We start from the raw sequence: 27,587 nt of genomic DNA, 5'->3' as shown, positions 1-27,587 counted from the left end.
ACCCCTTTGTTTCTCTGGGCTCTTTGCTTGTATGCCTTTTACAACACACTCCCTCCCCTCTCCCCCTGCTTCCTGCTTTCATGCCTATTGTACTTTAATCATTCACTCCACTTTATATACTGCTTTATGCTATCCTTTCACTACTTCTGATAAAGTGAGCTTGGATTCATGAAAGTCTGTGCTAGGTAGATAGCTAGAAATCTCTACATATCTAATTTAGTTAGTCAATAAAGGTGCATATCTACCCTGCCTTCTAGTTCCATACTTGGTTAATGTGAATTGGCCCATTACTTGTTACCTGCTATTTGCCGTCTGTTGTACCCCTGCTGCTTGCTGTGCCTCACACACTTTCCACCATACACACACATCTCTATGCTACTGTTAGTAAAGCAAATTCATTGAACAGCTTCCAGGCATCTCTTCCACCCACCTGAGCACCCCTAAATCAGCCTGGGATGCCACAGACTGGCATCTATTGCAGACAAGGGAAATAAGAGAGTGATTTTGTAGAGTATGTCCCTTTAAAGCTGCAGCAAAACACAGAGACCTTGGACACCCCCTCCTCCTCACCCCTCAGTCATCTGGGAACCCAGAATCAGCTCCAGGTACCCCCACTTCCCTGACACATAGACAAACCTGGATACCCCCAGTTAGGGTACCACAAAAGAGATTTCAGTAAAATATAGGAATGGTCTTTATTGAATTCAGTTCTCCTTTATTGGACTCACTGGACTCAGTATTAGAAGAGGTAGCAGAAAATTTCAATTGCAGGTAATTAATATCTTCCTTTTTCTTGGTGTCAAACCAATGTGGTTGTGTTCTCTGACTTGCAAAATCTTGGGGAAATTCTGGGCATCCCTTACTGAGTACCATGCTGCACTGTGTACTTACTACCCGCTCTGGGAATGGTTTGACAGCATTGCACTGTCTAAAGGGTGAACGTTCTACTTAAAACCTTCAGCAGTGTACATGCAGATACCTTCTGACCTGGAAGAATTATGAACCAATTCCCAGTCAGTGACAATCTTAGACTGTTTCAATTGTTATGTGGCCATACTTTCCGATTCGATTTATTCCTTATTCAGGCAAACTCTCACTGATTTCAGAGATTTTGTCTTTAGTACAGACTGAGAAATATGGTATATAAGTAAGAATTTAATGATCTGGGCCACTGTAGAGAGATTTTTGCCTCCGTATCCCTAATGTGTTTTTTTTTTAAATCTATTTCCTCTTCCTTTGTGTTAATACTATTCAAACCTAGATAGAGTACTGTATAGCAGTACAGACGAAAAACCTTATACTAGTGCTGTACTTGTGACAGATGATTAAAAAATGTAATGGGATCTCACTGAAATGAAATTGAGTTTTTCCCTTGCTGTTAGACACACTGACATTACTGGCAATCAACCGTTTTCTGCATAGGTACACTACTAATTGTGATATTACTTAGTATTGGGCAAAGAAGCAGGTAACAGAACAAAGTCTGGGGTCAAGAGAGATGGTGCTGATGCTCTATGGACAATTAGGGTAGGTCTCAATGAGGAAGTGAACACACTGTTACAGTGTAAGTTTTAAACATATAGTAGGTAACTCTCATTTCTGCATGGTTCCCGTCGTAATATATAATCAGGATTGAGATAATAAGTACCTGTTCAGTGGCTCCTTCAACCCAAGACACTTACTGCCCAGTAGTTTGTTACTACTGAACAGTATCATCACACAGCACAAACCTTGACATGATGCTACTGTACAGTAGTAACAAGCACAGTCAGCATCACTATGAAGCTGTGCAGGGGTGCTACTATGCTTTAAAACCTGTTACTGCACAGTCACTTAGGACTTGGGTATGCAAGTACTAAATGACTGCAAAATAACAACTGTGTAGATCTCATGTAGATGCAGCCAGTAGGTGGTATTTTCTTCATGTTGAAAGACATAGCAATTTATAGCAAACCTGAAAAAATGCCATGAAAATGGCCTGAAATAGTAGGTGAACTAGATAAATGAGGTCACCTTAACTCTATCCTTTAGTTTGTTATTGATGACCTCTCTTGGCAAGTTGAAAAAGGATCTGTTGTACCAAATATTAGAAGTTTTAATCATGCAAGTAATTTGATTTAAATAAAATTATTCCATTTTGTACAGTGTTCGATTGGCATATTTATGCTGCAATCTTTGTATCTCTGACCAAGATCACAAGACGTTTAAAGCCTGAAAATAAGTGGCCAGAACATTACATAAGTGGAGCTTAGATATTTAATTGTTATCATAAATAGCTTTTCATTAGATGGACAGGAGACATTTTTCATCCCTCTTAACCATTATCATTTGTGTCAAATGCCTAGCACTGTTTCTGCATTCAACATCACAGTTTAGTTTTGCTTGCTGTACATATTTCCTCAGTGAAGAATAAGCCCATTTTGTGTCCCATTTCTGGTATCTGAACTGAGATTGCAGTGGCTTCCCATTAAGAGAATTGCTTCTTATCTAAGTGTTCACTTAGTTCATAAGTTCCTAGCAAAGGTAATATATTGGAATCTTGTTGAAGTAGAAGATATTCAGCAACTTCTCAAGCTTCCTACAAGAGCTAAAAACACAAGACAAGACAGAATGCACAGCTGTTATGAGACATCTGCACAGACCCATAGTGAGAGCCATGCTAGTCCCACAACAATTTCATGGCTTAGCCCGTGTTATTCTGCCTATAATGAATTAAAACATTTTGTATGGAAATAGGTTTAGAACTTGTTATTAAATAATTGCTGAAATTATATTAATAGATTATTTTATTATAATAATATATATGCTTATATATTTTATCATTGCTGCTGTTATTGCCTTATATTCTGCATTATTGAAAATCTAAGCCTGACTCAGATCTCACAATAGGTTTACCCTAATGAAATTCAGAGAGGATACTCCTGATTTACATTGGTGTAAGTGAAATCAGATTCAGGTCCTCTGGCTTTATTGTAAGCAAGTCATAAATGACTATTCTTCATGGTCATATAAAATGATACATAGCTATTGGTGCAAATAAAGAGGTCTCTTGGCGCAATCATTACTTTTTCCATTTTCTGTAGACAAACAAACCCATAAAACAGAATTGACAGATGTTATAACCCAACAAAATGAGAGAGAAAACCCCACAGTATAGAAGAACTAAAGAAATCCCAAATAAAATCATACAGTGACAACCCATTGGAATGTATCTGTCCATATTCCAATATGTGAAGGCTATAGAAGCCAGAGAGAAAAGTTACTGTAATTATTCTCTTTGGCTGATCTGGGGGGGGTGGGGGTTGATGTGTAGCAAAATGGTACCATAATATTTTTTCTAGTTGTGTAGTAAAGTTTCCCTTTGTCTAAAATAAATTGAGTTTGCATACATCATTCCAGAATGACAGGACAGTCCATTTTGTCACAGCTTGGCGACAGGAATTCTGCAATAGCATAACAGTCAGTTTTTGTTGATTGCCACCCTCCAATCCCAGGGTTCAAAATACAAACTCTACAGTTGTGTTCAGGTATCACATGATACATTCATTTAAAATTTATTTTTAAATACCTAAAACTCTTAGAAACCTCTGTTGAAACTGCAATCTCAGATTCAGCCCAAGTCACATCTGCTTGTAGTCTGAAGCCTCTGAAGTAGCAGTGACTCAGACTGAAGCCACCCTCACCACCAAAAGAATATATATATGAAAGCGAAGAAACAGTTCCTTGAAAAAAGTCTGTTCACAGCCATATGTACAAGCTAGAGAGATTTAGCAGTTCCTCTGATTTGAGAGTACTTTCAGATGCAGAGATTTCAAAGGTCTCGCTTAATAGATCCTGACTCAGGCTGAAGTTGAAAGCGCTGGTTTGAACAGCACTGGAGATTTTTAGAGTCTGGGAATTAATAATGGATCATATTAAATAAAACAAAAAGAAAAGAAAAAAAACACACACAGTTAAGGACATTTTCCTGTTTCATGCTTTTCTTGGGCACTGTAATCTAAAGACAACAAATATAACTTATACATAGTCTCATAACAAAGCAATTTTATATATAGCTATTAAAGAAAATGTCTGGAATTCACTACTTTCAGCTAGACTCTGGGTGCATCTACATGTGCAATTACCCTGATACAGCTGCTCCCAGGTACAGTGTTTATATGTGTGCCCAGGATTGCAGCAATTTGAGCTGTGGTGGAACAGCCCTGGGCTCCATGTGGCAGCAGCAGGTGGCAGAGAGGCTGGTGAGGACATGCTGTACTTCGGGGCTAGCCTGCAGGCAGCCCCCACACCATAGCACCTTTGTGCCCCAGTCACCATCTCCATGTGTGCTGCAGCACCATAAAGTACTGTGCCATAGGATAGTACTTGTCCCAGATAGTACTATCCTACAGCAGAGTTAATTAATTTACAGGTCCATAATACAGGCACACATGTAGACTGGATGCCTTTCTGTGGAGTTAATTAATCAGCTCTGCAGTAAAGCACACATGTAGATATACCCACTGTTGTCAACTCTGCAGCTGGGTGTCTCTGACTTCAGGCAAGTTCAATTCCCACCCTGAACCTGGCATTGGTATATTGCGGTGTGATTATGTCTGCATGTGGGCATACTGTTATGTTATGGTGCCTACCTAGCTGTTTTTATGAGCCATTACAGTTACTAGAAGTCAAAACATAGAAGTACAGTTGCACATACAACATTGCATTTAAAAATGGTCTTCTGTTTTAAAACCTCTAGTCTCTGTGCCAGTCCTTCTTCAAATATAAAACCACTATTATACCATCTTCTGTAAAATACTGCACAGAATTACTGTGTCCAAATTAATATTTTTTCTGAGGGTCTGTACATACTGGATAAACTGAAGATAAACCAGACTAAATGAAGCATTCATGTTTCTTTGTGATTAAAACCTATAGAAGCAGATTCATTGATATGCTCTGGGTGATTTGTGTTATTCCAGAAAACACAAAGAAGCCATAAACATGGCTTAAACAACAAGTTAAGCTACATTAACAGATGCTGTGCATCACTGTAGTGGATGCTGGGGGGGGGGTGACCAGATTAATGCTAAGCAGCTGGAGTATACTGGCAAATCCAGCATATACACTATGCGCGATCCCTTACAGCCTTATCCAAAGCCCATTGACGTCAACTGAAAGATTCCCATTTGTCTTAAATTGCTGATCATAATTAGACTAATTTAATGGAGTGCATTGACCATTTTCCCCTGTGCTTTCTTCTGCACTGCTGACCTGAACATTTGTTTTTATTAGACCTTTCTTTGCTGAACCAGTAGCAAGCTTTGCATATGTCTTAGGACAGATGTTCTCTGGAGTCTATTCTTGCCTAGAAATGTGAAGACAGAGTACAAGAAGCTGTGCATTTTGAAGGTAAATGTAAAACTATCCCTATAGTATTGATGGAATTTCTGCAGTAAGATTCTCAGCCGTATCTTTGGCTGCTTTCAATGACTGACACTGCCTGAGTAATTCTCTGTTACTGATGATACATCTTGACTGGTTTGGGTTTTGTGGCAGCCTCAGTGATGAATGCCTAATCTCTTCACTCTAGCTTATGTTCTTTCTTATACTCTCTGTCTCTGTTTGCCACAACTTGCCTCACTCATACCCCTCCAAAGGCTTAGTAAAGCTGATATCGCTCCTTCCTCCTCTTCCTCCTGCTAATCACCAGAATCCAGACAGATTTTCCTTTGGCACAGCAAAACATTATAAAAGATAAGCAACCAAAATGACAAGGTTCTTATTCTGGTCAAGTTTCTGCCTATTGAATATATTAGGAGCATGGATTTATATGTGTATATATTATAATACCTAGATTTGAAAACTTCATATTTAACTATTTTTCAGCTTATATACCCTTAATTCCACTCTGCCTTTACACTCTCTTTCTGCTGCTTTGATACCACTTGGCTCTGGGCTGAAATTGAAACTGCCAGCAAAGTCTTCTATGGCATTGTTTAAAAACAGTAACACAAGTTATTATCTTTAAAGTTTTAGTAGGACATTAAATGCAGTCTTCATAATGTTCCCAATTTGGAAAGTCTTGATATAAAATTAAGTTTACAAGGAAGACAATGCATCTGTGGCTGTATTTTATGGAAAGCCAAGTTGCTGACTAGCAGTCTTAGATTTTAAAAACACATGGGTTTTTTTTGGTTTTGGATTTTTGGAGGGGGTTTTTTTTCTTTTTTTTTCTTTTTTGTTCTGGGTAGTTGCTCAGCTGTCAGTCACAATTCTTGTTATACATGAATCTGATCAATATTTGACAAGATTCTTGACTGATAGGACAAATTATTATACATGGATGTTCCACCACATCCGTGTCTAAAATGATCATGTAGAACAAGCTGCCAAGGGTGGAAGCCTGCCATTCAAATATTATATCAGTAAGAACAGCTCCCAGAGTCCTTATAAACTCAGTAACTTTCGCATCATGAATTCCATCTCTGGCCCTAAACCAAAACTTCAAATCACAGAGATCAGTGAAGGACCCAGAGAATCCCTAACCTCTTGAGCTTCTTGTTTTGACATACAGTTGTAGCAGAGGGTTTTCTTTTTTTCTTTCCTTTTTTTCAGGAACATTTTCCTCATCGTAACTTTTCACAACAGCAAAATACACATTACAGGGTAAGTCTATTAATGTGACTGAATAAACTCCAGCACACTTTATGCAAACACTGTATCGCTGGGTGCATTTAAACATGCAATTAGTGTGAAGCAATAAACTCCAGAGCTTATTGCTCCCAGATGCACAGTTTGAATGTGTGCCTGAGATGACTGCAGGTTGAGCCAGGTTGGAGCACTCCCAGCTGGCAAGGGGCCCAGGAGGCCAGACAGCAGCCTGACATTGCTTGGACCCAGCTTAGCATGCTGCAGAGGCTGGCTGGGCCACAAGGGTGCTCCAGCGCAGGGCTAACCAGCAGGTAGCCACCACACTGAAGCATCCTCATGCCCTGGCCAGCCCTGTCAGCATCTACATGTGCATTGCAATGCACTAAATAACACTGCCACATGATAGCACTTGTGTTTACAAGTACTAACCTATGGCAGCATTTACTAGTTACTGCACACTAATAGGGTCACATGTGTAGACTGAGACTTTACTACAGAGGTAAATAAGCAACTCTAGGAAACATCTCATGTAGAAGTGCCCACAGTGTCCTATTCCAGACAATTATATAATCTTTTGATGCCCTAGTGATGGAGAAGGATTTTTTTTTTTTTTAGTATGAGACAAATTTGATAATTTGAAAACTTGAATGAAAATTAGGAGGAGGGGAGGCAATTGAAAAAGAAATAATTTCTTCAAGGAATCCAGGACCTGGAGATGGGTCACTATAAAGATGCCACTGGGAACTCTTAAAATGCTAGCAGCTAAAGTCCTCTATGGGGACTTTTTACCATCTTGTACCATCGATACTTTTCCCAGAGCCTGACAAAGGGACTTTGATTCCGGAAGTTTGCAGAAAAGGACAATTTTCTTGTGATTTTCCAGTTGGTCTAATAAAAGGTATCATTTTGGAACCAAGAGTTCTAGTGTTTTATATGTCTTTTGGTCTCAGACCAACACAGCTACCAAGTATACCCCTGACACATGGAAGATGCTCAGTTTTAGCTAATTTTGGATTCTAAACTTCATGGCAGACCAACAAGGAAGCTTTTTTACCTCCCTGCCTGCCATCTGACACCTCCAGGGAAGGAACTCTACCTGATCTACACATCAAAGAGCTACTCAGCACAACTCACAGAGACACTCTCATGGACCCAGAGGGACAGCCTTCCATCTTCAGCTCCCTCTGTGCAAAAATTAAGTTTTGTCCTACCTATGGGGACTTTTTACCATCTTGTACCATCTACACTTTTCCCAGAGCCTGACGAAGGGACTTTGATCCTGAAAGCTTGCAGAAAAGGACAATTTTCTTGTGATTTTCCAGTTGGTCTAATAAAATTATTTTAAAACCAAGAGTTCTAGTGTTTTGTATAGCAGCTAGAGAGTCACCTTTTGTCATATTTACTGAATCCAACTGATGCTTCATTTTGCTCACAGACAGGTACTATTTTTATGGGTTATGCTTTCTGAAACAGTGCCAAAACAGCTTTAGAAGGTCTCTTTGTAAATATATGAAGATATCTAATGGGTATGACCTAAGTCAGTGGACTGTACGCTGTTCCCATACTCCCTCTGTTTCCTCTATTGCACTTGGTGTCCATCCCCACCCCCACTGTTGCACTGGGAGCCCCCTCACACTGCTGCACTGTGCAACCCCCAGAGCTGCACTATGTGGGTATGATGCCCCCACAATGCACAGCCACAAGGGTAAAGGCAGAAAGCAGCAGCTGAAGGGAAGAGGGGGAACCCAGAGATTCTGGCTACTGTTGTAGGCAGAGTGATGGAGGGAGCTATGTCCAGGCAAGGCATATCTTAACTAGCTACTTGTGGCCCACTGATCACCAGCTGGACATCCATGATCTAAGTTATTTCAAAACATATGCTTCTATAAGGTTGTAAGAGCGATCACATAAAAAGGATTGGGGCAGGGGAAGGGAGGGGAGGGGATGGCAGCAGACCAGAATGTATTGCTTGTAAAAGGGAAGGTAAATTATAAGTGGAAAGAAGGGACACCAATCTAGGAGACACAGGTGATGGAGATGGAAGCTGACCTACGGCTTTGTTAAACTGGTATCCACATACTGCCTCTCTTTTGATTTAACATATTACCATTCTGTGTGGTCCATCTCAGATCTAAACCTAATCCACCACTCCTGACATTTATATCATCCCATCAAAACCAAACACTTCCAATACGATTTTATGCAAACAAAGAATGTACTAAGAATATCCTTAATGGTACACAGACACCATTCTAGTCTTAATGGTTAGTGAGGTATCTGATTCCAACTTTATGAGTGATGCAGGTCCAGTTATTTCTTGTTCCAGGCACTTTGCAAACCCCAGAAAGAGATCTTTATCCAGCAATGAAGTGCAGCAACACAGCAAATGTTTAATAGTTAAAAATCTGTGATCACAATTTTTGATTAAATACCATTTAAATACTCTCTGCAGTGGATAAGTTATAGCTCTGGTACAGGGAACTGGCTGAATGGGAGAACTAAATCCTCTCTCTCACATAGTGTGCCATGGGGTTTTTCTAAATTATAAGTACACATCTGCCTGCCTTATGCCATTATGCTCATCACCCTATTATTTCAATACATTAACTCATTAAAGATACCTCCAGCAACAGTTCCCTGCCACATCAGTACAAATGTCAAATTAGTCATTTGGTCAAGGATATCTGGATATTCACTGGGGGAATCCAGTGCAGTTACTGACCTAGTCCAGTTTGTGATATCACTAGGATCCCAGTGTAAAGGGGATTAACTGTGGGCTACCTATATTAAAACAGGTCAGACCTTGAGGGTTCATTTCATGCAGCAATGAAGGGGCTTTTGCAAAAGTAAAGACATGGAATAGAGCATATTATTATGATTCTATAAAGATAAAACATACAGAAAAAGATATTCCAGTCACCTTTATTGTAGCTTCCAATGTAAATAAGTTGGAGTTTTTTAAGACAGCACCCACTTGTACCCAAAGCTCTGTATCTTTTCTTTTTTTTTAACCAGGGGTGGGTGACTTAACCAAGTATTTTTTTTTTCCAAATTGTTATCTACATTTTGTGCAGGATTGCTTTACAGTAGTGTCATCTTCTCAGCTCCATTTTCTCCATCTTTCTGAATATTATACAGTTTAGCACATGTATTTTATTAGCTTACTAAATTGTGAAAGATACAATGACAAACCTGTTTTCAGTTACCATACCTTTTACTTCTTCTGTTTTCTGACAGTATGTTCTATTTTAGTAGATGGTTATGAATTGCTTTAAGTCATCTTAGCTGCATGATCCAAAGATGTTCATATTTCTTCCCTTCCCTGATGGCAAAGAACTACTTTTCTTCCTCAGTCTTTTAAAAAAATTATAATTAGTCTAGAACCTTGCCTCTCTACTCATTCATCATTCCCTCCTATTAGTCTTATCGCTCCATAGGGCTTGGAAGTATTGGCTAGTAACATCATCACTAAGTCAAATTTTAAATAAGTCTATCAAAACAGATAGGCTTACAAGCCAAATCTTTGGACAAAGTCTAATTGTAAAGAATTAATGAAAAGGAAAACCTCAAGCCCTATGAAAATCTACTTGCCTCACCTTTTTCTTTTTTTTCCCCTTCATTCTGCAGACAATTTTAAGTTGCTCATTAAGTGGAAGACAAAAGCAATGAGGGTTCATTTAACTTAATCATTCTATTTTAGTTAGCATTGCTTTATGCTGGTTAGGATACTAAATGTTTATTATGAAATGTTAAAAATGGGATTTCATTGTGCCAGAACACTCCTCAGCTCTGGTACATGGCATTAATCTTAAGACTACTTTAAAGTGCTTCCATTACAAACAAATTGTGACATCACAATTTCCTGTCATAAAAATGATTATGCTGTCACAAGCACCAGCCTGTAGCATCACTAGCAAATCAGACAGTAGGAAGAAGCTGATTAGAAAAGTTTCATCCTTGACCACAGAAGATAGCAATTAGCAACAATGATAAAGGAAGTGTATGTGGGGGGGGGATAGATTTTTAAATTTGTGTTGCTTCTTAACATGTCTTGGAGTGCGTCAAGGGCTCTTTGCACAACTGGAGTTCTTGACAACTGTCTGCTATTAGTAGACACACTGAAAGTTATGAAATCATAATTGTTTTTAAACAAATAATAATGATGCTCACTGGTTTAGGAAAACAGTATTATCACAGAACAGTTGGTGAATGAAAAATAATCGCATGTAAGAAGAATTTACACTTCTGTGATTCAATGGGTACTGACAACATACTCCAGCCTTTCAAAAAGAGTCCAAAAAACAGTTACTGCATTCATAAAAGACAAGTTATCCATCTACTCTTATAGCATGAAATTTGTGAAAAGACAAGAAGAGATTTTTTTTCCTTTTCATTCATTCACCAGCTCTGTATATATGCAGCTACACACACACTCTCATTGTGGATGCCTGTCTCCATACAAGTCCCAATAATGTAGAGAGTCAAAAACCCATCATTAAAAGGGAGAAGGGGTTTGTGCCCCAGTAGCTGAGTGGTTAGGCCATTTCACTATGAAACTACAAGTCTAGGTTTTAGACCCCTCTCACATAGGGAGAATTTGAACCTGCATCTCCAAGAGCAGTGCTCTAACCACCGTGGCACAGGTCAAGCAATGTCCAATGCCACCTACAATCTTCCTTTTAAAGCTGGTCCCTGGGCACTAAGAGAGGGGATATGTGGGATGAGGCATAGGCAGCAGAAGGCAGGAGCTAATGGGGCTGAGCCCACCCTTCCCCAAACTAATTTTGTGGTGGCCAGAAACAGCAGTAGCACCATGCTGCCACCATCCCACAGTGCCTGGCACCACTACTCCACTGCTGCGTACAGCCAGTCCCACAATGACCCTGCAGGAGGAAGGGGCAGGGGTAAGCCCCCCCAAATAATATTTCCTCCCACCACATATGGGACCAGAAGTAAGCCTGGTGTGATTCAAAAAAATGGCTGCTGCCTTACACAGGCTCTACATTCTAGCCTAGAACATAACTCCTCAGGGGGCAGAAACTTCTGCTCTACACTGCTTTATCCAATGACTATTACATACAAAGACTAACAGCTCAGCTTCAAAAGGAGTGGCAGAGAAAGTTCTACATGATGCCTGACCTATGCTGTGATGCGTAGTGCACTGCATGGGATAATCAAAAGAGATGTATGTTCATAGAATCATAAAAGTAGGGTTGGAAGGGACCTTGTAGATCTTCAAGTCCAACCCCCTGCCTGGGCAGGAGAAAAACTGTGCTCAAATGATCCCAGCCAGGTAGGCATCAAGCCTTTTCTTAAAGATCCCCAGGGTAGGAGCCAGCACCACTTCCTTTGGAAGTTGGTTCCAGATCCTAGCTGCCCTGACTGTTAAGTAGTTCTTACAGATTTCTAACCTAAACCTACTCTCCAACAACTTGTGGCCGTTATTCCTCGTTATGCCAGGGGGCGCTAGGGGAAACAAGGTCTCTCCCAAACCCTTCTGGTCCCCCCTAGGGAGTTTATAGACAGTCACCAGGTCCCCCCTTAGCCTTGGCTTGTGAAGGCTGAACAGGTTCAGGTCCCATAGTCTCTCATTGTAGGGTCTGCCCTGTTGTCCCCGGATCATGCAGGTGTCCCTCCTCCAGACCCTCTCAATGTTGTCCACATCCCTCCTGAAATGGGGCGCAGAGAACTGGTACTCTAGCTGTGGCCTGACCAGCATCACGTAGAGGGGGAGGATCACCTCCCTGGCTCTACTTGAGATGCACCTGTGGATGCATGACAAGGTCCGGTTAGCCCTGCCAACCGTGACCTCGCATTGTCCGCTCGTGTTCATTTTGGAGTCAAATTTAAACAGGGTGCTTTTCACCCTGTCGTCCAAATTGCTGATAAAGAAATTGAACAGCATGGGCCCAAGGACTGAGCCCTGGGGGACTCTGCTGCCCACTTCCCCCCAGGTCAAATATGACCCGTCTACCACCACCCTCTGAGTATGACCCTTCAGCCAATCTGCAATCCATCTGACTGTGTAGGCATCAGTGCCACAATCGCCTAGTTTTTGAATTAGGATGGGGTGGGAGACAGTGTCAAGGACCTTGCTGAAGTCCAGAAAGACTACATCCACAATGACACCTGCATCCAATGCTATTATGACCTGACCATAAAAGGCAATCACGTTGGTCTGACATGACCTGCCCCTAATGAAACCATACTGGTTGCACTTGAGCATCATCCCTGAAGCCGGCCCATTGCAGATGTGCTCCTTGATGATCATCTCAAAGAGTTTCCCTAGGATTGAGGTAAGACTGGTGGGCCTATGTTTGCCCGGGTCCTCCCTTTTTTAAAGATGTGGACCACGTTGGCTATCTTCCAATCATCTGGCACCTGGCCCGAGCACCACGAGCACTCGTAAAGCTGTGTCATGGGCCCTGCAATAACCCCTGCTAGCTCCCTCAACACCCTGGGGTGGAGAACATCTTGACCCACTGATTTGAACATGTCCAGCCCCTCTAGAAGCTCTCTAACCCAGTCCTCCCCAACCTGAAGTCTGGAGGCGTTCCCCTCGAGTCCGTCTTCCATCAAGGTGGGGAAGTCCTGGTCCCTGCACAAGAAAATGGAGGTGAAGAATTGGTTAAAGAAGCCTGCTTTCTCCTCTGCGCAACCACCAGACTGCCCAGAGAATCTTGCAGGGGCTCCACATTTCCCGGTGCTTTCTTCATCCTCCCTATATATTTGAAAAAAGACTTTTTATTATCTTTGATCTTGCACACTAGTCCTAGCTCTATGTCTGCCTTAGCTTTCCTTACAGGCCTGAGCAGAGGAGGTATACTCCTCTTTGGAGATAGCACCCCCCTTCCACTGATTGTATGCTGCCTTTTTGGCAATCAGGCATTCCCAGATGCCCTTGGTGAGCCGGGGGGCTTTCGGGCACTCTTGCCCCCTTGTTTCTCGTTGGGATGGTCACCCCTTGGGCCCTGAGTATTGTTTCCTTAAGGAACGACCACTTATCTTGGGCACTCAGTTCTCCTGCTCTCAAGAACCTCAGCACCTCTCCCATTAATCTCCTCAACCCGTTGAAGTTGGCCCTCTTGAAGTCTAGGACTACCGCCTTGCTGCAGGCCCTTGACACCCTGCGTTGGATGGTGAATTCCAGCAAGCGATGATCACTATCACCCAGGTGGTCAAGAACCTGGAGACCCCTTACCAGGTCATCACCTGTGGCCAGGACCAGGTCCAAGAGAGCATTTCCTCTGGTGGGACTGTGCACCTCCTGAATTAAGTGGAGGTCCTGTATCTCAGCTGGGAACCTCCTGGAACGGTCCGACCTAGCTGATTGTTCCTTCCAGCAGATGTCCGGGTAATTTAAATCACCCATGACAACTACATCCCTTGCCTCTGTAAGCTGGCCCGAAAATTCCTAGTCCAGCTCCTCCCCTTGGTTAGGGGGTCTGTAGTTGTCTGTATGTTCAAACTTCTTCTGCACAAGAGGGGTCTAGAACCTGGATCTCTGACCAAGTTCCCCAATTGCTTACCTCCTAGGACTAAAACCTTTTCCCACCCCCCATCATCTTTTGCTCAGATGTGCATGTATATCATTGCATATATGTCCATCCAGTGTGTAGCTTACTGCAGATGCTTAGTTTAGGTTTAACAGGCTTATCTGGCCAAAACATAAAGCAGTTAGACTTTGACTCCTATGACACTCAAGTGGTTTTAGGATTATATTCTGAATGCAACTGCTTGAGAGGAAACACAAGTAAAAAGGCAAAGGTATTGAATGAGGAAGATAAGCAGCCTCCTGTGTTGCTTTAGGGTCCTCAGAGACAACTCCTAAAATCAGGCCTGGGCCAAGAGGAAACAGAGGGGCCAATTATGGCTGCTGTTACATGTTACCTTTAAAACTCTTGAAATCTGTGGACTGTTATGCCGTCATAAAATTAGAACAGTTGCAGAGGCTTTATCTGTCTCAGATCTGCACAACTGTGACTTGCTAGCCAGAGCTGTAGGTGGGAGAGGAAAAGTCTTAAAAAACAAAACAAGAACAAAAGAAGCCCTGTTTGAAGTGAATGGACAGGGAGGAAGAATAAATAGAAAGGAGTGAAAAAAAGAATAATACATAAGGAGCCAAATCTTGCACGTTTTACTGAATAGGGATTGGGTGGGTGGATGAGGAGTTGTGTTAGTATTCACACCAGTGGGCTCGCTGCATGCATGCTACACTGAGGCAGAGCTGAGATGCAGTGGGTTTGCCTCATGCCACACCAGCACAGGACTTAGATTAGCACTCACACCAGGACAGAGGTGAGAAACAGAAAGCTTACTGCATGGTTTGGGTAAGGTAGTTGCTAACAGAGCCATTTCCAAGGCTAAGTACAGTCAAAATCCTGAGGCTGAATCAATTCAATCTTTGAAAATTAGTTTAAGCTGCATAGATTGAACCCATAGGCAAGTGAACAGATATTCACTTTTGATTCCAGAAATGCAGCCACATGCCTGAAGTTCCCAAAGCCAGAAGCTGGGTTGGGGGGGCAGGGGGGTGCTAGAGTATGCCTCCCTGCACAGCTGGACCAGGCAGCTTGGTCCAAGGCTAGCCCATCCACCCTGCAATGCAGGGGTTTGAGAGGGGAAGTGCAAAGCATCCTGGGATGCTGGAGGGCCATGAGTTAACTTGAATCTGGAGGGGAACTGGGACAGAAGTTCAATAAAGTAATTTAATCTAAATCAGTTAAATCTGCTAGTACATCTATCCAGGTTTAACTTAAACTTGTGTTGGCCATTTTAAAAGTAGTTTATGGGCACTGAACTTGTGTTGTGTTACAAATTTGAACAAGTTCCCTATCACTTATAATGTGTAATTTCTATCCCTGGCCTAAATGAATAATAGTTAAGTTGAAATGAATAGAATGAAGGAGGGGAAACTGGGCTTTAAAGTGTTGCTTGTAGTAGTGGGGAGAGGCAGGGTAGATGGGGAAGGAGATGATTGCAGGACTAACTGCCAATTGCCTGTGCTTATAAGCAGTTAATTGACATTTTAACCACTTCCTTTGCACCAACAGCCAGCCAGCTCATGCTCAGTGTGTGCTGGGGACTTATCCCTTTGGAAAGAGAGGAGGTATTGGCTTGGGGATAGCACCCACTCTGGGCGGTATAGTTCAGGAGGGTTGAAGGTTTGCCCAGGAAACAAAGGAGTGGAGAGAGCTGCGCATGGTGAATCCTGAGATGCTAGAATGAAATAGAACATTTAAATCCTCACAGCAGATTAACAATATCTGGAATAACCTGGGTAAAGCAACTCAAAGATAACCCTCACTTGAAGGGGCATACATTTAAAATGTTTAGAGGGTACTTAGCACTGGTTATCATCTTTTAACAGGTGTATGCTTCTATTTTAAGTGCCTTCATGACAGTTTAAAGGTAACCTGTAGCACCACCCTTAAATATACTTTGATTACAGGGCCCAAAAAAGACACAATTTAGAAAATAAAATCAATATTGTGTCCAGTTGCTTAGGAAGCATTAAAAGCAACATGTGTTATTACCTTAATCCCACCCAGAGTTTGTCTGTTTAGATTATGAACTCTTTGGAGCAGTGGCTGCCCTGAGGCAGCATAAGGAGCACACATGCTAAGTTTCCAAGTGCATGTATTTCAGCCAAAAATGTGCCTGAGATATCTAGAAGCTGCACAGCATTTTTAGAGGTGGGAAACAGTTTTTAGGAAGTCTTAGAAATGTAAGAAGTCTATCCAGACCCTTCCCAGTCACTAGGATGATGGCTACAGCCGGGAGGCAGGTATTTGAGGTCCACAATTAAATTTCTAATGAAGTATATAAAAACTGCCTGCTAGGAGCATTGGCCCTTTACTTCACATCTTAGTGGGTATACTGTCACCTTCAGTTCTAGCCTTTTATTGCCAGTTAAGAGACTTACAATGGTTAGAGGAAGATTCTCCTAGTGTAGGAACAGGGGAAGATAGCCATAGAGTTGGCTTCCAAGAATCTCTTCCAAGCTAAGCTGTAAGAGACATACCAGAGGAACAGGAGTTGTAGGAGCATACTGGCCATACTACAGGATTCAGTACTGCAGATATTCTTGGCTATACCGTGGCCTATTATGAAGATAGCTGTAACACAGTTCCTGTGTCCGAACTGTGTAGACAACCTTGCCAACACCTGTAATAGTTTGAGATCAAGAGGGCCAAAAGATGGCTTACAACTATGTTCATTGCCCCGTAAGTCCCATCTCCTCAGGAAGAATCTTGTGCTGTACTTCTCAAAGGTCCAGAAAAGAATCTCATCTCTTGGATTCAGAAGAATGAGAGAATGGGATTTTATTTTAATTAAAATATTCAAAATAGCACAATGTATATAATAAGCATAAACAAAACTTGCATATAGGTTTAGAGAGAATGCCAGGACCTCCTTCATCTTCCTCTTCTTTTCAGTGATGCAAATTTTCTTCTTAAACAACACCCTAAAAAGTTTGACAAGGGATATGATAAGATGTCCCAATGGAACTCATCCAATTCTACTTCCACTAGCTTTCTTGGAAGAGCTGTAATGACCTCCACTCATACAAATGGGCTACTTAATGCATAGTAGATTATTATTAGTGTGAATGAATGGGTGCCTTTGACAGGCAAAGCCATTCACAGATTTGCAGAGTGACTAATAAAAATCTCCTCAGCACCAGTTTTCCATTGTGGATCACTGATTTGTCTGAAGTCAGAACTAATTAGAAGGGGATGAGAAGAGATATTCTAGCCTTAACATATAAATTGGGAGGACTAACTCGTTCTTGGTCCCAATCACTCTTTTTCCCTGCTGCATCTGAAGCTGAAAGCATTGCTGTTGGAATCAAGGAGCATATTACTTTGCTTCAGCAACATTCTTAATCTCTCATAATTCTCTCATCAATAATGTCTAGGACAGGAAGTTCAGGGGAAGGCAGCCTCAGACAGAAGTAAGAAGAAATGGATATGTAAAATCTAAAGGGTGTTGCCAAGCTTTCTAAAATTTTCTTTTAGGCCAGGTATAGACATTACACATAAACTGGTATAAGTGACTTAAAACAGGTTTAAACCCATAACAGTACAGAAGCACACACAGACCATTTTCCCCTGTTCATCTCCTACTTGCAGCCCTCAGCATTTCAGGGCCAGAAGTTCTGATTCAGAGTCTGTAACCCTAAATCCCAGGTTCACTGGCTACTGATGCACCTTTTGTTCAAGAATCTATCAAATTCCTTTTTGAATCCATAGTTAAATTGTCAGCTTGCACAACACCTTATGACAATAAGTTCCACACATCTGTTTGAAAAAAATACTATCTTTTGTCAGTTTTCAATTTACTATCTGGTAGTTTCATTTTATGACCCCTAGTACTTATATTCTGAGAGACAGTAAATATTATATCCCTATATGCTTTGTACTATTTAGTATTTTGGAAGACCTTATTCAGTCCTCCCTTAATAGCTTCTTGTGTCAAGTGAATAGGCCTGGCCTCTTTAGTCTCTCCTTATATGAAAGCCCCTCCATACCACTAACCATCATTGATCCCATTTCCATATCTTCTCTAGTTCATCTATATCAGGGGTGGGCCTGTGGGCCAGATCCAGCCCATCAGCTGATTGGATCTGGCCTGGGAGGGGGGTACCCACCAATCAACTGGATCCAGCCCACCAACTGGAACCAAGCCCACGCCAGGGCAGCCAGTTCTGTCCTTCTCCCACTCCCCCCCAGTCTTGGCCCCGGTCATCATGCGCAAGTACCAGCAGGGCTGCTCCCAATGTGGCTGCAGCCCCATGAGTGCTGCTCAATGCCCCTCACCTCCAGCAAAAGCTCTTCTTCCTAGTCTTGCCCCTACTGCTCTGCTCTGGGCTGTGGGAGGGGGGATGGGAGCTGCAGCTGGGTGGATCCTGCCCCAGAATACCAGGCTCCAGCTCCACCCTCTCCACCTGCCTGGTGCAATAAGCAACCACCTGTGGGCAGAGCAGATGGAAGGCAGACAAGAACTGGAGCTGGAGCCCCATGCACTGGGGCAGGAGCCACGTGGCTGAAGCTCCCGCCACCCGCACTCATCCAACATTATTCAGCAGGAGCAAGAGATGGAGCCACCACCGGAGGTGAAGGGAGCTGCTGCACCGGGAGCAGCCCAACAGCTAAACTATGCACGTTGACAGAGGCGGGACCAGTGGGCATGGAAGGGAGCAGGCCAGACTCAGCTCCATGCAGAGTGCCATGACTGCAGTGGGCAAGATCCACTGCAGTGCCCAGGCTGCCTCCCACTGCACACACACAGGCACATGCCCCCAACACCCCACACACACTTCCTCGCCCCTTCCTTCCCCACAGCCCCTCACAGGGCAACAGGGGCATACAGGGAGCATGTTGCCCATCTGCCTCTCAAACACTATTCCCTGCCTGTCCACCTGTGGGCCCATCCCACATAAGAAGTTTTGATTAATTGTTGCCAGGGATGGGGTTGTTGACCCAGCTTGTAACAGTTCATCAAAACTCCCTATGCGGTCCCTGGGCCCAAATAATTGCCCATCCCTGTTCTACATGCTTCTGAGCATGGGGATCAAAGCTGGGCACCATGTTTTAGGTGCGGATCTATCATGGATTTATAAAGGGGTGTAATGATACTGTTTTGTTCACAATTCCCTTTATAATAATTCCCAATTATTTTATCTTTATCTTTATCTTTCTGACAGGTGTAGAGCTGATGTTTTTCACAAAGCTATCCACAAAGTATCTCAGAACTGTTTTCTGTGTAATAAAAAATAATGTTGGTTATTTTTGCCCATATTCATTCCTCTACGTTTCTCTACACTGAATTTCATTTGCCATTTAGTTGCCCATCCACTCAATAGCATAAAATCTTTCTGTAGTTCCTCGTAGACTGCCTTAGTCTTTCCCACTTTGAAAAATTCTGGATCATCCACAAATATGACCCCCTCACTACTCACTCCCTTTTCCAGATCATTTATGTATATGTTAAACACCACCAGTCCCTACACAGGTCCCTGAAAGACCCCACTGTTTACTTCTTTCCATTCTAAGACCTAGCCATTTATGCTCGCTCTGTGTATTCTATCTTTAATTCAATTTTGAATCCACAAATTGACCTTCTCTATAAGCCCATGACTACCTAATTTATTGGCAGGTGTAATACCCAACAACATTTCCGTTCTAAAGCACTAAAATAACCCTTCAGATTTAACATGAAGTATCATTGTGGTAGTAATGTCCAGAACAGCCAAGTTTTCACTAAAAGTGAATCCACGCCCAATACAAATTTAAAAATTGAAACTTTCAAAAGAAATGGTGCTTGGAAAAGACTACAACACTACTGACTGAAACAAGCAGTACTCTTTAGTTAAATATTAAAACCTAGCCTACCTATTAAATTTAGCCAAATATTAGCCAAATATTAAAACCTACCTAGTCACCAGGGATCATGGTTTTCTCTGATAAAGAAAACTACCAAATTTTTGGATTTAAAAAAAGTAACCCAAAATCCACATTTTTCTGTGATCAAAATGAAACACTAATATCAATATACATTTTGATCACTTCATTTTAATCTGAAAATTGGGGTTTTTTCTTTATCAGAGAAAACCAGGATCCCTGCTCATCACACTGAGATCCTAGCTTTATTATTACCCAGAGAGTCCCTGACTTTGTCTCTGGCCAGAGAATTCAAGTTTTGCAGATTTGACTTTTAAAGGTCAGTTTCCATTGGTAGTTGAAAGCCAGCCAAAAACAGTCCTTTCAATGTAGTTTTCCAAATGAATCTTTCTATTGTTATAATTGTACTTTATAAAAAGTATGCTCTACGTCGAGCATCAAAAAACAAAATGTCGTAGATAAACCACTTTTTCAAGTCTGACCACAACACTTAAAAAGGCAGCCAGCTCAATGATCCACATGTACCTGCTCTAGTGGCTGAAGCACAATACATAAGAAGAGGAGTTCACCAGAATATGTAAAAATAAGCAGGCTACCAGGGTAGGCATTTTTGGTCATAGCCACTAATGATAAACCTGATGCATGGAAGGAATAATAAACGAAATCTAAAGATTAGATTCAGACAGCGGCTTCACCTGCAGCTAAATTTTGGCATTTTGGATGAGGCTATGATTTGCCATATGAATTAAGAGCACCCCCCTCTGATTTTCTTTAAACAATTATCTTGATACATGAAACATCAAGAAACGCATAGTGCTTGTCTTTGTTTTGTTTTTGAGAGAAAGGAAGAGAGAGAGAAAGCTAGGGGTGCGTTGAAAAAACTATGTATGTTTAGCTTGGAGAGAGGGAGATTAAAGGGAGAAATGATGGCACCTCTCAAATATTTGGAAGACTTCCATAAAGAAGAGGGAGAACAACAGTTCTCCCTTGTCACAAAGGACAGGACATGAAGCAGTGGCTTTAAATAGCAGCAAAGGAGATTTAGATTAGATTTCAGGTGGGGGGGAACAAAAAAAACCCTTTCTTACTGTTAGAATAACAAAGAAGTGGAACAGACTTTTGAGGGAAGTTTTGGAATCTCCTTTCAAGAAGAGGTTGGAGAAGTGTTGGACAGTGAAGATTTAAGAATAGCATCCCTGCATTTGTACAAGGGGTTGAATCAGCTCTCTTCCAGCCCTGTGATTTATTTCTATAATCCTAAGAGATATATATTTTGGCAGTATTAATTCCTGCCATATCCTACATTACTAAGCCTAGAGTTTCTGCCTCTATGTTTGTACAGCATCTGGTACAACACAGCCCTGATCCCAATCAGTGACTCTGGGAACTACAGCTATTTAAATAAAAATCACAGTGACAGTGTGATGACATGGAACAGAAAATTGACTGTGTAAGTAGCTGCATACAGCCATAAGTATAAGCATGCTAGACATAACCATAAGCAAGCTTCCATTTAGTGTCAAGAAAAGACCCATGACCTCATTTGAAAGACATTTCTACACTTACTATTTTAGCATTTATTGTGGATGACCATCTGCTGACTTGTTTTTCTGGTCGGTTGTGCATGAAACTAACTGCTATATGGAGTTTGAGTGAGCTACAGCTCCTTTGGTCTATTTTCTTTTTTGCTTCCCTCCTAATTTTTAATATACTTATATTTAAAGTGTGTTTGTTTGTCTTCTGTTTTGTTTTGTTTTGTTTTGTCTTCTGCTCTCCCTTTGCTCTTGACCATTGAAAATCATGGATTAAAGGGATGCTGTATCAGTAATATGAGAGGTGCAGCATTTCTGTATCACAGTCTACATTTTACCAAAAGAATCATACAAGTTTTGTCAGCCTGCTTCATACCTTAACATTAGTTTCTATCTTTAGTGTGGAATTTAGCTATAAACAAGTACATTGCATTTTAAAATAATTATGTGAATATAAAGTTCGAGAGTTGTAGTTTTAAACACTTTGTTGGTATGTTTGCACAGTTTTCATGTTATTTTTTCATGTTTGTATTACTTTTCTCTATTTTTTTCCCCTGGTAAAAGTGGTGATGAGAGAGAAGCAAAGACTGGACTATGTTGTCAACCAGGAGCTTCTGCACTAGTGATAACTTCCTTATTTTATCTGAACCAAGGTACTTCAATCTGAGTCACTGACAGAAAGGTGAGAGAGAGTTTGATCTCCCATCCACTCAAGTTTTGCCCTTCCTGCAACAGATACAATAAAAAATGTGCTATAGCATAATGGCGGGGGGGGAGAGAGATGGTAACTGGGGCTGCAGCCCCAGGTGTTGCCTTGGTGAAAGGGTGTAAAAACAGCTAATTGCATTGTTACAATGGGCACAGGAGCCAGCACTGCCTCAGGCAGACAGTTGCCCAGAGCTGAGCTGTTATGCCTCTGAGAGAGCCAGCTGTGGCACTGGATTAGCAGCAGTGGCACATGTACATGAGATGCTAACTGCACAGTAGCTTAATAACATTGCACAGTAGTGCATTACAGCACTGGCAGTGTTAGTATGCTACTGTGCAGCATTATTAGGCTCCTGTGCAGTAGTGTGACTAAAAAGGCATTCGCCGGCACTACTGTATAGTAACTCTGGTTACTAGTACTAGATTATACAAGTGCTAAATTAAATGAACAGTAACCACTACACATTAATGAATATGTAGATGTGCCCACTGATTATGGATAATAAACTTTCCCTATAAAATAAAAAAAGGAGTCAGCTCTTAGATGGTAACAGATTCATTCACTTCTGACCCAAATTTGAAAACAGTGATCTAGAAGTGAAGGATCTAATTTTTCAAAAGCATTCACCATTCAGTGGAGGAGAGGTAGAGCAGTGCTGAATTATTTGAAAATCTTTCCAGAAAGACATTGTCCCATTTTTCGTTCTTCAAGGGCACATAGGAACATTACATTTAGATTGACCTAACCAAGGTTAGGTCAGTCCAAAAGCCTGGGCGTGCAGGTATTCACAGAGCTTGAATTGTCCCAAGAACAGCATGCTCAATCTAAAGTTAGTTAACTCAGGAGGTGAATTAACTTTAGACTGACCTCGGTCAGCTCAATCAAAAATGGGTTAACCTGGTTTGGTAAATACCTGTACATATTCATAGCACAGCCCCCCCAATTTTTGCCCCAGACTGAGCAATTCTCCCCACCAGATCCGAGAGCATTCCTGGATCTGGCAGTTGCCTGAAGACCCACAGGCATCCCCAAGCCCACCAGCCCCACCCCACCCCTTGCCCAGGTTACTTATCTGGGGCTGCTCACACTGTTCCTGGCAACAGCAAATGCCTGCACTTGATGTTCCCAATTTAGGTTACTTAAAATAAGTTGCCTAATCAAAAACTGGGTCCTGTGAACCCCTGTTCAACCCTAATCTACTTAAGGTAACATCTAAGAACTTTCTGAATACATGACAACTTGTTAATACAACTGAACTTGTCATGGGCCATTACTTTTAAATTACTATCATTAATGATACTTCCCAGCCCAATTAAAAACCTTCAAATATTATCAGTGCAGGTTATGAAAATCTTCATCCTAAGTATAATAGAAAGTGTGCTGGCTTTATCAGGAGGGGAGAAAAAATAGAAAATAATTTGGAAACAGCCATACACCAAATTATCTAATATCTGGGGGAAGGAATAAATGTCTTAACTTTGTTGTCCAAGATAATAGAAAGGTATTGAGTCAGTCCTTTATAGGATCTTAAAACTGTATATGTGTGTATATACACATGCACAGCTATCTTGAGGGACATCATAAACCATGAACATCTACTAAGATAATCATGCTTAAATTTCAGAGCAATATAGCTATTTCCTTTAATTACAGAAGAATCCAAGGACTAAGGGAACCCTAGGATAGGAAATTGGATACTGTAGGTAGACGGAGGCCTGGGGAAAGTTAAATCAGTCTCACTGACATATTTTAGCTGAAGTGCACAAATTATTTAACAGAGACCAACAGCTAACATGCTTTCAGGTGGATCTCAGCTGAAGAGCTTTAGTTTCACCTTATGGATCAGTCAATTACTATTCATGCAAGCCCCTTTGGGCTTTTTCAAAATACTCCTTCCTATGCAGGAATTAAAATGTGTATATATGTTAATTCCATCGCTGTAAAATCCAGAAATGCACAAAACTAATCAGCTCTGTATATCTGCTCCCCTTGCAGTAACCACTCTCTCCTAAAGTTCTATTAAAGTTTGGGGGTAAGGTTGTCTTATACCTGCTTATGAAATTCCATCCACAGCTATGAAATTACATTTCATAGCTTCTGCAGAAAGCAGGGGCTGCTTGCATCCGTCCCTTCATACTACAAGGTTCCCATGTGCTAGTCTCCTACTTCCTGTAATTTAAGAAAGTTCCTGAAATCACCCATCTAACCTCTTTCACATGTCAGGGGCCCTGCCTTACCTGTCTTGCCTCCTTTCTTCTATGCTGGGAATTCTGTATTCCCAGCCATGTCCCTTTACCCCCTTGTTTATGTCCTCTTGCCCACTTCTACAGCAGGGATCTCTCTTCAGATACATCCTATTTCTGCTTTTCCCCATTATTTCTTTTCTTCCTATCTGGGAGATAAGTCATGTAGGATATTAATATTTCAAACCCTACTATAGTAAGTTATCAACCTTTTTAGACTTAAAGCATCCCTTGTTAGACTCAAAGTACTCCTCAAAGAATCCCGTCTCTTAGTTTGCACTCATTTTTTACTACAGAAAAATATTATAGCAATCCTTCTTCTGCAAAGAACTGAAAATGACCCCAACAGGTCATAATATTTGTAATACTATGGATACCTATTTTAAATCTCTGAGTTTCTCCTGTAAGTCACGTTTACATGCCTAACATTGAAAAACATTGAGAGGCACCCTGTGGCACCCTTGAAAGGATTTCAAGACATCTGCCTCAATTCCCCAGTTGAGAATCACTGCCTTATTGCAACAATGAGCAGAGCTGAGAAAAAGCAAATATTAAAACCCATAAAGTTCTGACCACTTGTGCCTGTATCAATCTTTGACTCTTTGAAATTGATAAGAAGTGGCTTTCAGAAGTTATTACATTATATCTGCATGGGCAGAGAGTAATGCCATCAAGACAAGTGAGGGACTTCACATTCCTTGATAAAATAATTAAAATAGCCAGTAGAAGTACTTTATTTAGATCATTTTGGCCCTTAGTTCCCTCCCCAAGCCTTTCCCTCTGGGCTTCATGCATGCCTCTTTCCCCCTGCCCAATTACTGAACTTTACTTTCCTCACATAGGGTCATGTCCCCAGCTAAAATGAGATAAACATGACCCAGTTTGCAGAAAGTGAGGAGCAAAAGGGGTAAATTGAGAAGCCTGACATGTTTTCAAGAGATGAGAGAGGATTTGAAGTGATTCATACATTACTAAGCATTTTCACCAGCTGAAAAATCAAGTTTTGACATTCAGATTTAGGAATATTGATTTCCTAATTAAGGCTAACTGTGGAAGAAATAGAAAAGATTAGGAGAGAGACATAATCTAGATCTTTCATCTAAGCCCTTGGCAATCAGGGATCTCAATATAAAAAAAAATGTTTGTGTTCTTTTCTACCTACCTGGTTATATGATTCCCATGGCCATAGTATCTGAACACCTGAAAGGTATTAAATTTTCCCTCACAAGACCCCAGTGAGGCAGAGAAGTATTATCCTAATTTTGCAGGTGAGGAGCTCTAGCACAAAGAGATTAGAAGCAATTCATCCAAGGTCACACTGGAAGTCTGAGGCACAAATCAGTATTAAATGCAGGTCTCCTGAGTTGCATGCACTGCATTAACTATATGCAATAACTGTGAAACATAACTCATACAACCTGATTCTCTGCCTCCTAGTCAACACAAGTAAATATCATTGTGCATGTTTTGTTTCATATTAAGATTAATAAGTGGTTGAAGACAATTAGTGTGAGAAATTTGGAAAAAGGAATAGAGGGTGTGCCTACAAGGGCACATGAATGCACAGAAGCCTATTTTAATGAGCATTAAGTGCACTTTTACATATGCTCCAGGAGTGAGGGGGCGCAGTGCTTTAATTAGAGCAGCTCCAAGAACTGCTCTAATTAAAGCATCACCACATATCCTGTATCAGTACCCCCACACTTAAAAATGGTGGCGGAGGTCCCTGAACTGAAGCTTATTCATGTGATGATGTAGCATCTTGTGTAGATGCACCTGGGTTGAACTAGATAACCTTCTGGCATCCTTACAGCCCTATTTTCCTGTGATCTGATACACTCTTCTTTTCTGTGTCAGAGGAGGGAATTTGGGTTTGAAATGCTCAGGCTGAGACAGGCCTAGTTCTTCTTTCCCCATTTCCTGGATGCACACTTAAGCCATTGCACTAACTATTGCACAAATTCCTTCTCTGGCTTTTTTTTTTTAATAACAGGGACCATGACTCCTCTATTTTTTGCAGAGCCTTATCCTGTGGGAGCATTATGTATGCTTGAAGCAAACCTACCAGAGCAAGGCAGGGGACTTAAACAGAGGGTCAACTAGTTTCTGATGAGGTCAACTGGCTTAAGTGAGTAGGGAAAGGTACTATGGGACTCAGCCCTGCCAAAAATGACAGCACTCTGAACATGCTGAAGCAGAGCTTTAGGGAATGTTACTGATGAAAAGTGCTGGTTTCGAGGCTCAACAACATAAGTAGAATTTAAGTGCCTAGAGTGGGAGTTAGCTAGGCACCTAAGTGCTTTTGTGGATCTAGGCCTTAGACAACATACTGATGGAGCCCAGCAATAATCCCATCTGCCATCTCTCCATCCTACCAATAATGCTTTTTATTGCATTAGAGTCCACCGCTTGAATTTTAGTAATAGTTCTTCAAAATTAGACAAGTTTTTGAGACTTTCAGCAACACATAGGCTTTACATTATCAGACTAGGTTGGAGAAGATTTGCAGCACCAGTGTGTGCGCTAGGATCTGTGAGACTCACTATAGAAATTTCAAATCCCAAAATGATTATTCAATTTTGGGACTTTTTTTTCTTTTTAGCATTGGAAAGTGGAATCTTGACAAAGTGCAACTTATGTTCTTCTTATTTTGTTACTTATAAGAGTAGAGGCAGAAAGGAATTTTACTCCTTCAGACACAGGGTAAAAAAGAAAGGAGGTAAAGGCATTTATATGAGCCCATATTATACTGCATGTGTCCCATATTATCCTACATCAGGTCATAGTGCACATTTTGTGAAAGGAGGTGCATAGCCCCACCAGGGGGGAGCCTTGTTGGACCTAGTACTGGCCACAGGTGATGACCTGGTGAGGGGGCTGTGGGTGCTTAACCACCTGGGTGACAGCGATCATCGCCTGCTGGAATTCACCATCCAGCACAAGGTAGCAAAGGCAAGCAGTAAGGCAGCGGCCCTAGATTTTAAGAGGGCAAACTTCAACGAGCTAAGGAGGATAGTTGGAGAAGCGCTGAGGTCCCGGAGGGGAGGGGAGCCAGGTGTCCAAG

At 41.5% G+C, this 27,587-nt stretch overlaps 1 long non-coding RNA gene across 1 annotated transcript in view; it reads right to left on the bottom strand.

Moving 5' to 3' along the window:
* Positions 1 to 12,521: 12,521 nt before the first annotated feature.
* LOC109306214 overlaps positions 12,522 to 27,587 on the bottom strand; it is an 18,037-nt gene continuing 2,971 nt past the window's right edge. Inside the window, exons 2-3 of the long non-coding RNA XR_002099890.1 lie at positions 24,479 to 24,482; positions 12,522 to 12,566 (exon numbers count right to left, since the gene is read on the bottom strand). This is a non-coding gene — a long non-coding RNA (uncharacterized LOC109306214). The remainder of the gene's footprint in view (positions 12,567 to 24,478; positions 24,483 to 27,587) is intronic.

The sequence above is a fragment of the Crocodylus porosus genome, unplaced genomic scaffold (assembly GCF_001723895.1).
Source record: "Crocodylus porosus isolate Cpor-Errol unplaced genomic scaffold, CroPor_comp1, whole genome shotgun sequence".
Classification (NCBI taxonomy): Eukaryota; Metazoa; Chordata; order Crocodylia; family Crocodylidae; genus Crocodylus; species Crocodylus porosus.
Note: the sequence above shows the minus strand (reverse complement) of the source record. Positions and strands in the feature narration are given on the sequence as shown.